This window comes from Oncorhynchus clarkii, chromosome 3, assembly GCF_045791955.1.
Source record: "Oncorhynchus clarkii lewisi isolate Uvic-CL-2024 chromosome 3, UVic_Ocla_1.0, whole genome shotgun sequence".
Taxonomy (NCBI): domain Eukaryota; kingdom Metazoa; phylum Chordata; class Actinopteri; order Salmoniformes; family Salmonidae; genus Oncorhynchus; species Oncorhynchus clarkii.
In genome coordinates this window covers 26,392,019-26,404,130 of record NC_092149.1, presented here as the reverse complement: position 1 = coordinate 26,404,130, position 12,112 = coordinate 26,392,019, and the positions used below count along the sequence as shown (strand labels likewise).

General features: G+C 41.8%; 1 pseudogene; it reads left to right on the top strand.

Moving 5' to 3' along the window:
• LOC139385299 (purine nucleoside phosphorylase-like) overlaps positions 1-10,438 on the top strand; it is a 28,786-nt pseudogene extending 18,348 nt beyond the window's left edge.
• The last annotated feature ends 1,674 nt before the right edge of the window (positions 10,439-12,112 follow it).

Sequence of the window (12,112 nt, the reverse complement as noted above, 5' to 3'; positions counted from 1 at the left end):
TTTTTTTATTTGTAATGAATTTGCAAAAATTTCAAAACATGTTTTGGATTTGTTATTATGGGGTATTGTGTGTTGATTAATGAGGGGGGGGGGGAACAATTTAATACATTTTAGAATAAGGCTGTAATGTAACAAAGTGTGGAAAAGGTCAAGGGGTCTGAATACTTTCCCGAATGACTTTATATAGCCTATGTGTGATCTATGGGAGATTATAAACCGAGTGGTTCAAGCCATGAATGCTGATTGGCTGAAAGCCGTGGTATTTTTAAGCAATAAGGCACGAGGGGGTATGGTATATGGCCAATATACCACGGCTAAGGACTGTTCCTAGGCACAACGCATTGCAGAGTAAATGGACACAGCCCTTAGCTGTGATATATTGGCCATATACCACAAACCCCCATGGTGCCTTATTGCTATTATAAACTGGTTACCAACGTAATTAGAGCAGTAAAAGTAAATGTTTTGTCATCCCCGAGGGATACAGTCTGATATACCATGGCTATCAGCCAATCAACATTCAGAGCTCAAACCACACACTGGTATGGCAAAAACATTTGTTTGTACTGTTCTAATTACATTGGTAACCAGTTTATAATAGCAATAAGGCACCTCAGGGATTGGTGGGTTATGGCCAATACACCATGGCAAATGGCTGTTTCCAGGCACGCCACATTGTGTCGTGCTTTAGAACAGCCCTTAGCCGTGGTATATTGGTCATATAGCACACTTCCTCTGGCCTTATTGATAAAATATAGGCTTTGGGATCTGTTCTATTATTTATTTTCAAATGCAAACATACTTATCTTATTCATATTCCATAACCCATGCATTTTGAATATCTACTACAGCATATAGAGGAAAGGTCCCATTGTATGTAAGTACACAGTTGTCACGTCTGCTCCTGCTCCTGTACGACGTCGCCAGAATACTTACCACCGGTCCCAGGATTCATCATTAAGCACACCTGACACTCATCATTACACACACCTGTGAATCATTATGATTCACACCTGGACTCCATTACATTCATCATCTCCTCCCCTTTATATGTCACTCTCCCATTTTCTCTCACCGGTTGGTATTGTTCTTGTGTATCGGCGTACTGTCTTATGTTAGTGGCATATTCTTGGTTATGTTGTTTTATTAAAATGTTTCCCCTGCTTCCAACTCACTGCCCGATCATTACAACAGTGGTCCATGCAGAGTATATTTCAATACAGCAGTAGTATTTGACTTCTATAGGACTCTCTCATGCGTGGAGTATGAACAACACAAATCGGACATCTTCTGTGAAATTAAACATCAATAAAACATGAATTCACAGTTTGTATTTTCTAACCCTACATGAGACATGCTGTATCACTAACCTCCCGTGACAGAATATACTTGTGTTCTGTGTCTTTCGCAGTCCTGGGTCATGAGGGGTGTCTGGTATTCTAAAAGGCAAGTCCTGCATCTTCATGCAAGGAAGATTCCATCTCTACGAGGGCTATTCACTCTGTAAGGTAAGTCCAAGTAGAGTATCTGACCAATGAACAGGTAATCTATGCCATTTAGCAGATTATTTTTATTCAAAGTGACTTGCAGTCATGCAGGCATACATTTTACGTATATGGGTGGTCCCAGGAATCAAACCCACTACCCTGATATTACAAGATGCACGCTCTACCAACTGACCTACAAACTGAGCTACGAAAGGCCCCATTTGTTATCTATATTAGTTTATATAAGCTACATTTTAAACATCCAACATTAAGACATTTGCTATACACTACTAGTCTTTCTACTCTTTTACCTTGCTGCTCTACCCTTTCCTTTGAGATCAGGGAAACATCAGATTATTTTAACCATCAATATCCATAGCCTCCATGGATTCAACCCAGTCCTTGCTCATCTATAACCCTTACACATTTCCACTACGGTGACACCGGATGTTTTGAAATATTCATCACCAGTGTGTGCGCTTTGCTTATATTAGCCATCATAAAGAAGGAAAAGAGTGAAACGAAATGGGTCCTTTCTTTTGGAGTGCTATGCTAAAAACTCTCCATTGTGGCTCAACAAGGTCATGTTAACTGAAGGAGCACTCCTCCTATTTGTATAACAGAGAGTGGCTGGCATCGCCGGCCTTGGCCCATTAACTTTCTGTCACAATCAGGAAAGTGGTAGGCAGGAAGACGATAACTGAAACCAGCCTGGGAACTGCTGACTCTGCAGAACGCTGTATATTTTAACAAAGTTTAGGACAGGGTCGCCATTGATCTGGGCCTTGTTTCTTAAAAATATCCCTGGCAGCAATGAGGTCATTGTTGGGTCATTCGGTGTGAATTGAACAAAATGTCAATGGAATGTACTATTTTTCAGAAACTGTAATGTAATTTAAGAATGAAGCAATTTTCTCAAACAGCTTGTAAGGATGTTGGACCAAATGTTGAGTGGATGAGAGGTATGTACCAACAGCCGTTCACCTGTGTTGTGACGCTTGTCTTATTTGTACAGTGCCTTGCGGAAGTATTCGGCCCCCTTGAACTTTGTGACCTTTTGCCACATTTCAGGCTTCAAACATAAAGATATAAAACTGTATTTTTTTGTGAAGAATCAACAACAAGTGGGACACAATCATGAAGTGGAACGACATTTATTGGATATTTCAAACTTTTTTAACAAATCAAAAACTGAAATTGGGCGTGCAAAATTATTCAGCCCCCTTAAGTTAATACTTTGTAGCGCCACCTTTTGCTGCGATTACAGCTGTAAGTCGCTTGGGGTATGTCTCTATCAGTTTTGCACATCGAAAGACTGACATTTTTTCCCATTCCTCCTTGCAAAACAGCTCGAGCTCAGTGAGGTTGGATGGAGAGCATTTGTGAACAGCAGTTTTCAGTTCTTTCCACAGATTCTTGATTGGATTCAGGTCTGGACTTTGACTTGGCCATTCTAACACCTGGATATGTTTATTTTTGAACCATTCCATTGTAGATTTTGCTTTATGTTTTGGATCATTGTCTTGTTGGAAGAATAATCTCCATCCCAGTCTCAGGTCTTTTGCAGACTCCAATAGGTTTTCTTCCAGAATGGTCCTGTATTTGGCTCCATCCATCTTACCATCAATTTTAACCATCTTCCCTGTCCCTGCTGAAGAAAAGCAGGCCCAAACCATGATGCTGCCACCACCATGTTTGACAGTAGGGATGGTGTGTTCAGTGTGATGAGCTGTGTTGCTTTTACGCCAAACATAACGTTTTGCATTGTTGCCAAAAAGTTCAATTTTGGTTTCATCTGACCAGAGCACCTTCTTCCACATGTTTGGTGTGTCTCCCAGGTGGCTTGTGGCAAACTTTAAACAACACTTTTTTATGGTTATCTTTAAGAAATGGCTTTCTTCTTGCCACTCTTCCATAAAGGCCAGATTTGTGCAATATACGACTGATTGTTGTCCTATGGACAGAGTCTCCCACCTCAGCTGTAGATCTCTGCAGTTCATCCAGAGTGATCATGGGCCTCTTGGCTGCATCTCTGATCAGTCTTCTCCTTGTATGAGCTGAAAGTTTAGAGGGACGGCCAGGTCTTGGTAGATTTGCAGTGGTCTGATACTCCTTCCATTTCAATATTATCGCATGCACAGTGCTCCTTGGGATGTTTAAAGCTTGGGAAATATTTTTGTATCCAAATCCGGCTTTAAACTTCTTCACAACAGTATCTCGGACCTGCCTGGTGTGTTCCTTGTTCTTCATAATGCTCTCTGTGCTTTTAACAGACCTCTGAGACTATCACAGTGCAGGTGCATTTATACGGAGACATGATTACACACAGGTGGATTGTATTTATCATCATTAGTCATTTAGTTCAACATTGGATCATTCAGAGATCCTCACTGAACTTCTGGAGAGAGTTTGCTGCACTGAAAGTAAAGGGGCTGAATAATTTTGCACGCCCAATTTTTCAGTTTTTGATTTGTTAAAGAAGTTTGAAATATCCAATAAATGTCGTTCCACTTCATGATTGTCTCCCACTTGTTGTTGATTCTTCACAAAAAAATACAGTTTTATATCTTTATGTTTGAAGCCTGAAATGTGGCAAAAGGTCGCAAAGTTCAAGGGGGCCGAATACTTTCGCAAGGCACTGTATATACAAGTATTTCAATGTAGCAACTTCCTATATGTAGGTTTTTGCTTGGTCACGACTTACAGCCCCAATCAACCAGTGAATCAGTTGTAACACTGCGTATTTATGTCACTCCAGAGTTACATGAGTCCTTTCCTTCCACTGTTTTGGTTAAGAGAACATAAATGCAATTGACTGTGACCACAGAGGAGGGCTTAGGTTACAGCCTCACCATTGGACATACAGAAGTATCTTACACCGCAAGGTTACAGCCTCACCATTGGACATACAGAAGTATCTTACACCGCAAGGTTACAGCCTCACCATTGGACATACAGAAGTATCTCACACCGCAAGGTTACAGCCTCACCATTGGACATACAGAAGTATCTTACACCACAAGAGGCTTTGGTGACAGTTTATAGGGAGACAGAAAGAACAACAGACCAAATGATGCCCTCTAGATCAATGTCTTATCACCTATGGGCTGTTTCTCTATTCTGACATCCACAATATTGTTTTCACCTGTCAATTCTGTTCAGATCAGAGTAGATGTAGGTGAGGACCCAAAGGAGAGGAAATAACTTTACACTCTTGAGATGCAGCCCATAGGTGAGCACTGTCACAGTTAGGGTTGCAAAGGGACGGGATATTATTGGAAACTTTAGAAGTTTACCATTAAACTACCAGAATTTTGGTATCTTTTAATGATTTTATGTAATCTGTCACAAGAAATCTAGTGGCACTTTTGGGTACTTAAGATTATCACAGGTGTCTGTAACAATATCTGGCCCCTGTTCGGCCTTATCACGTATAATTTTACAATTGTAAAAAAAATGGAATGACAAATCTGTAAAACACTATCCTATAAACCATGAATTTAGTGTCCCGTGTGGCTCATTTGGTAGAGCATGGGTTGTGGATTCGATTCCCATGGGGGACCAGTACGAAAAAGTATTCAAATTGATCCACTCACTACTGTAAGTTGCTATAAGACTTGTCAATGTTTTGCCATCAAGCTGGCTGCAGTTGTGAAAAAAGTCAATAGTTGGAAGAGTTGCAGAGTTAATTGAAAATAATGCCATTGTTGATTAGATGCTTTTTTCATTCAGATATTTTCTCTTGAACCATATGGTCTATCTACTAGACACTCATGAACAATATCAGCACAGATATAATAAATGAATCGTTTATATGAATACATTTTTTTTGTTATTCATGTATAAATTACCAAAGTTAACAATAGATTGCTATAGATTTGCTGTTAATTATTAACAAAATGACAGAACATTTCGGTAGCTTTGCAACCCTACTCATGGTAGATAGGTTTCCTAGGGCTGACTGAGCATGCAGCAAAACGTGTAAGGTGTTAGAGAAGAACAGGTGTGATTAAAGTGGATGTTGGCCCGCTTTCCTATGGCTCAGTACACCAGACAAGGCGACAAATTGATTTCTACTAAATTTACCCGGGCACATGCAACCGATACAGCTGTGGTTTCAGCCTGCCATCTGCCCCCTCATTCTCTCCCTTTTTTTCTCTCTCTCTCTTAATTTCTCTTCCCCCCCACCACAACCACACAATCTCACACTCTCTACTCTCATCTCCACACACCTCTCCATGTCTTCCCTGTTCTGCTCCATTTCTTTCCCAACATTACCGGACAGCAGTCCAGCATGTGTGACAGGGACACCAGGGTGTCCATACACTCCATCAGCCCAGGGACACATCCATGAGTCATTGTATCTGACACCTCCGACACCAACATCGCACCACTCTCACAAGACTTTACGTAAAGACAAAACAAATGCAGACATGTTGCAGCGAGAACTCAGTCAATATCAAGGCTGGTGATGCTACTCGTTTTCTACCAATTTTATATCTCCCTTTTCATACACTTTCTTTTATGATACACTTTTATCCGTGGGTTTTGACATCAAGTGCCTGGTACATAGCAGAAAAGCAACATGGTTTTGTTTTGTTGAATCGCACTCACACTCACACAAGCGCTCTCTCCCTCCCTCCCTCCCCCTGATTTGCAATCAGGGTGTGAGCTGTTATCTCTCTCATCTCAGTGTGTCCGTAGGAGATGCATGGCAAGGTTAATTAGCTGGCTTGCTTTGTTAGCCCTCCCTGACCTCCTCTCCCTCTGTGAGTGGTGCCTTTCATACAAACTGCTAGCATGCAGCTGGAGTTAGCCTTGGCGCTAGTTCTGTATTGTATAGTGGTTGTTATTGGAGCATACTGAGTGTTATTGGGATGCATGTTTAATTCAGGTAAACATGTATACACTCCTAGCTTGCAAACTGACAAAAATGTGCATTTTCATGAGTCACTGTACACTCACACACACGCAAACCCTGTTCATGGATGTTGCACTAGTGGTGCCGTGTGTGTCTGTCAATGGTCTGACTTACAGATGTTGGATCTGCAGCAACAGGAAATGTGAATTCTTATGTGGATTATAATGAATGCAAAGAGCAAAAATAGGACAGCACTCTGGTGAATAAACTTAAATGAACATGTGTTTATTGCTGCACTGAAATACACTACAAGTTTTAAATTTCCTGCATTTCAGGAAAGTTCTCCTGCAACAGAGTGATCAAATGAAGATCCAAATCTGTACCTTATTGGGCATTTCTATATCAAGATCCTGAATTCATAGACCCCCCAAAGAGAAGTGTGTGTGAGACAGAGTTACAAGTCGTGGCTGCATGCTTGTGGCAGATTGTATGCACATCTTGTGTATTACTGGTGCTGGAGATGACCAAGAATGGTCCAAGAGTTGTCCGAGAATAATACAAACGTTTTATGTCTCATTTCTCCTCTTCCCCTTAATGGTACAATAAAGTGTTGGTAGCATTCTCTTCACCTCTCACGTCATTTCCCCTCTTCTCTATTTCTCTCCCTCCCTTTCTCTCTAACTCCCTTCCTGTTGACTTGTCCATTCCTTTCTCCTCCCCTCCTGTATACTCATATCTTTCTCTTGAGTTCTCTCTCTGACTCTCTCCCCACCTATATTTCTCTCCTCTCATTCTCCATCCCCCACTCTTCTTCACCGGGTCACATTCCCAGTGGGGATCTTCAAGCTGTTGGGCGTGGAGACGCTCATTGTGACTAACGCCTCAGGAGGCCTGTGTCCGGACTTCAAAGTGGGCGACATCATGCTCATTAAGGACCACATTAATGTGCCAGGCTTCGCCGGCCAGCACCCTCTGTGCGGCCCCAATGATGAACGGTACAACCACAGACAGCGAGACAGAAAGATAGGGGTAGAGAGGGGAGGTAAGGAGAGAGGGAGAGGGTTGTGGGAGGGCACAGAACCCACTGTGCTGCTACAATGATGAACGATACAGGCAGAGAGATGGAGAGAGGCAAGGAAGAGGGACAGGGAGAGGGGTGGGTGGAATGGGCGGGGGAGAGTGAAAAATGTAGTACAGTCTGAAGCACAAAGGTGGGAGGAGAGATGGAAAGAGAGAGGGTTGCAGTCAGTGAGAGAACTGAAATAATCCCAGGAAGAGGAAGCAATACATAGCCTTCAAGTAATCTACTTGCTCACATTTATTTTAACTAGGCAAGTCAGTTAAGAACAAATTCTTATTTACAATGACTGCCAAGGAACAGTGGGTTAACTGCCTTGTTCATGGACAGAGCAACAGATTTTTACCTTGTCAACTCTGAGATTCAATCTAGCAACCTTTCAGTTACTGGCCCAGCGCTGCAACCACTAGGCTACCTGCTGCCCGCATGTATTACACGGAACCTTTAATACTTATTTTTCCTTTACAGCTCGGAGGTTGTAGATTCATGACAAATACACTGTATGTTGACTAGTAAAGTGATTTCCAAGCATTGTGCTCAGAGAGCTACAGGTAACTGCCAAAATAATGGAAACTCTTGAGTAAATCAGGAATACAAAGTATATTGAAAGGAAGTGCTTCCACATAGGTGTGGTTTCTGAGTTCATTAAGCAATTAACATCCAATCATGCTTAGGGTCATGTAGAAAAATGCTTTCAGACTATTATTTTGGATACCGTGGCTCTGTCCCAATAGGATGACATGGCCCCCACCCACAGGACACGAGTGGTCGGTCACTGGATAGTTTGATTAGCATGAAAACGATGTAAACCGCGTGTCATGGCGTTCTCAGTCACCAGATCTCAACCCAATAAAACACTTAAGGGGAATTCTGTAGCATTGCCTGGGACAGCGTTTTCCACCACCATCAACAAAACACCAAATGATGGAATTTCTCGTGGAAGAATGGTGTTGCATTCCTCCAATAAAGTTTCAGACACTTCTAGAATCTATGCCAAAGTGCATTGAAGCTGTTCCTGCTCGTGGTGGCCCAAAACCCTATTAAGACACTTTATGTTGCCTTTATGTTGGCAGTTGCCTGTATTCTCTGTATATTATCATATTACTGTATTATATTACAGTATTATTCATATTATTAATAGTAGCAGATTATTGGTAGATTAGGAGAGATGCATTGCAATAGTATTCCCTCCATTTGTCCCATCGATAAGCCAGTATTGTTTGGGCTGTGCTCTGCTCCAGGTTTGGGATCCGGTTCCCCTGCATGTCAGATGCCTACAGTAACGACCTGAGGAAGCTAGCTCTGGATATCAGTCATGAGCTGGACTAAACTAACTTTGTGCGGGAAGGGGTGTACTGCATGGTGAGCGGGCCCAACTTCGAGACCATCGCTGAGACACGCATGTTGCAGGTTTTGGGGTGCGACTCTGTGGGTGAGTGGAGACAACACAGGCCTACGAGGTACAACCACAAACAGATTTTCATTACCAGAACTGGTTATGACTTGAGCGAAAAATTACAAATAATGTTAGGAAATGTTCAATTAAAGTTTAAAGGGACAATAGCTAGATATTTAATATAACTTGTGGTTCAAAATGCTGGATCAAGATCAAGCATCTTCTCAGGAAGGGGATATTTTATCAGAGCCAAGTGACCACCAGCCCACAACATGGTTTAACAACGATATAAACACAGACGAGGCTTGCTCACTCTCCTTTTCCCCTTTCTAGTTCATTAACACTGCTCTAATTGGACCTCCCTCGTAAAAAAAACCCTGCTGAGCTCGTTAATAAATGATGGCGCTAGCTCTGCTAACAGAGCCGCCGCATGCTAATTAACTTAGCGATTAGGTCAACAGATAGACCAACAGGCTGCTACATGCTGTGACGCTAATTGGTCTGATGATTTGATCCCAGATCAAAATACAACACAAACAAATATCCATAACAATGGACAGTGGGCAGAACTAAGGCATGACCTCTTTCATTATCCACTCCCTGTAAGAACATGGATTTTGACGACTTGTTACCTTAAGAGCTTGTTGTTGTTGTTGTAGCCAAGCGATGACAAAGAAAAGTGATTTTGGTTCCTTGTTTTGGTGACCTATTGAGTTATTACTCCTGTGAGTGTGTTCTTATTCCAGTTCAGCTCTGCCAATCCATAATTTTCTATATGGTGTTTTTTCTTTACCTTGCTTGAGTTTCAGCTTAGTGGAGGCTCTGTTTGAGTTATTTAATATGTTGGTTTAATAAGAATTTTGAATTCATATGCTTTCTGGTTATGCCTGTAAAACATGTTTTGTCGTTGTATTCATACGGTATGTACTTGTGTAAATTGTATCCATGTTTTTATCATTGTTTTAATGATGTGTAAGATCTGGCCCGTGTTCCCATTAAATACTGGGAATGGGACCAAAGCTCAGGGAATGGGACCAAAGCTCAGGGAATGGGACCAAAGCTCAGGGAATGGGACCAAAGCTCAGGGGACAGTACACAGAGGGGGTTATTAATGATGCAGAATAGTATAATCCACATACACACAACCATGACCCAGTGCCACCCACAACCCTGTTGGATATTTTGCCTTTTTTTTTCTCTCTGCCCCTCACCGTCACCCTCGTGTCCCTGGCTGCTCTCCCCATCCCCTTTCCTCTACCCCCTTAGGCATGAGTACGATCCTAGAGGTAGCAGTGGCCTCAGTGGTCTGAGGGTCTTTGGTCTCTCACTCATCTTATTGCTGTATATCGTTTTATGTACCTTATCTGCACACACTGTGAACAGCTCAGCGTATCTATTCTGTCATCTGTTGACTAGTTATTAAGTATGCTACAGGAGCATCTTAGTGTATTCTTATTATCATTGTGAAGGTCTCCCTGGACTACAGCCGTGAGGAGAAGGTGACCCATTAGGAGGTCCTGGAGATCAGCAAGATGAGGGCGGAACATCTGCAGATGATGCTTAACACACTTATCGCCCGCTCCCACCAGCTGGACGAGGGCATCAACGTCAACTGAAGGGGGAGTGGGATGGAGATAGAGAGACATACTCTAATGTTGAAGCACACTCTCTCTCACACACAGACACACACAGAAATGTACACTGACATGTGCACACATACACACGTACATATCATTCACTGTGAATCTTAACAAAAATCAACCACCCATGATGAAAGTGTTTAGTCAATAGCTTAATAAAATGTCCTAAAGTTGTTGTTTTTTACACAAGAACCAGTCTGTTAAATGTAAATGCTTATTTGATGATAGGGCACTGACATGAGAATATGTAATGATCCTATTTAACATCAGCTGAAGAGGGGCCACTACCAGTTGTACAACTGAACACATGAATATCTTCCACATTTAACCCAACCTAGGTATCCCCCTTTCCCTTTCCTTACCTAAGGATATTCAGAGAGAGAGAGAGAGAGATTATACATTAATTCCACAAAATGTTTTTCTCCCGAAAATAAGTGTGAAAAGCCTCCAATCAGAAAAGATCATTTCCTGACAAATACTGGGCAAAAAGACATGCAACTGAACAAATATACAGGTGGTGGTTATTTTCTCTTCAAATTCCTCCTGCTATTCAGAGCTAGTGACAGAAAAAACACGTCCTAGATTAATATGATTATACAGTGCTTTCTTCTTTGTTATCCCCTCACTGTTTAGAACGAGAATCAAACTATTATTTCTGTGCTTCATTGTGTTTACCACATAACACGAGTCTGTTTCATAGAGTTGATGAAAAATGACTTTTCATGCTTAACGACTACTGTGTTGCGAGTTAGTATGACTGCAAAAACAGTGAGAGCTCATGTAGAAATAATATGTTTGTTGTAAGAATTTACACAGCAACAGAAAAAATGTACAGGAAAACTTGGTATCTTGCCAAAGCAAACGCTCTGTTCACTGCCTTGCCTTGCCTTACAGTAAATTGAAGTGCATTCATCTATAAGAAAACACTGCCATCTTTCACTCCTCTGCCAATATGGTGCAGTGGTACCTTCTGCACCGTAGCGATAAGTTCAGAGAACCCTGTTCATTACAAGGTTTTCCCTGTTTTCCCATTGTAAATATATAGATACATATATAAATAAACATACAGTAGATGTAGATCATAGACAGACTTTTAGTGTGTTTATTTGTGTCTGTGTGTGTTCGTCAGTGCATGCGTGTGACTAGTAGGGCGGCACGTAGACTAGGGGATAAGAGCGTTGGGCCAGTAACTGAAAGGCAGCTGGTTCGTGTTCCCGAGCCGACAAGGTGAAAAATCTGCTGATGTGCCCTTGAGCAAGGCAATTAATCCTAATTGCTCCTGTAAATTGTTCTGAATAAGAGTGTCTGCTAAATAACTCAAATGTAGTGCACTTGTGTGTGTAAAAATGGGGTAAACCAAGGTTAAACCTACTCAGGGTCAGGCTCAAAGTAAACGTGGATATAATCACATTGGATATTCAAGGAGTTCTGACCTTGTACATTGGCTAGTAATAGAGGAGACAGTAGAAGAAACGTAGCCCTCCCCTGAGACAGTGCTAAGCTTGAAGAGACAATCATCGCTCATTGTGTACAATAGACAAGACCAGGGTGGCTGATTCTGGTCATGCAGGGCCTCTGTTGTTACAGTCAGTCCAGGGCCCATATCCACAAAGTGTAGGATTGTGATCTAGGATCAGTTTAGACCTTTTT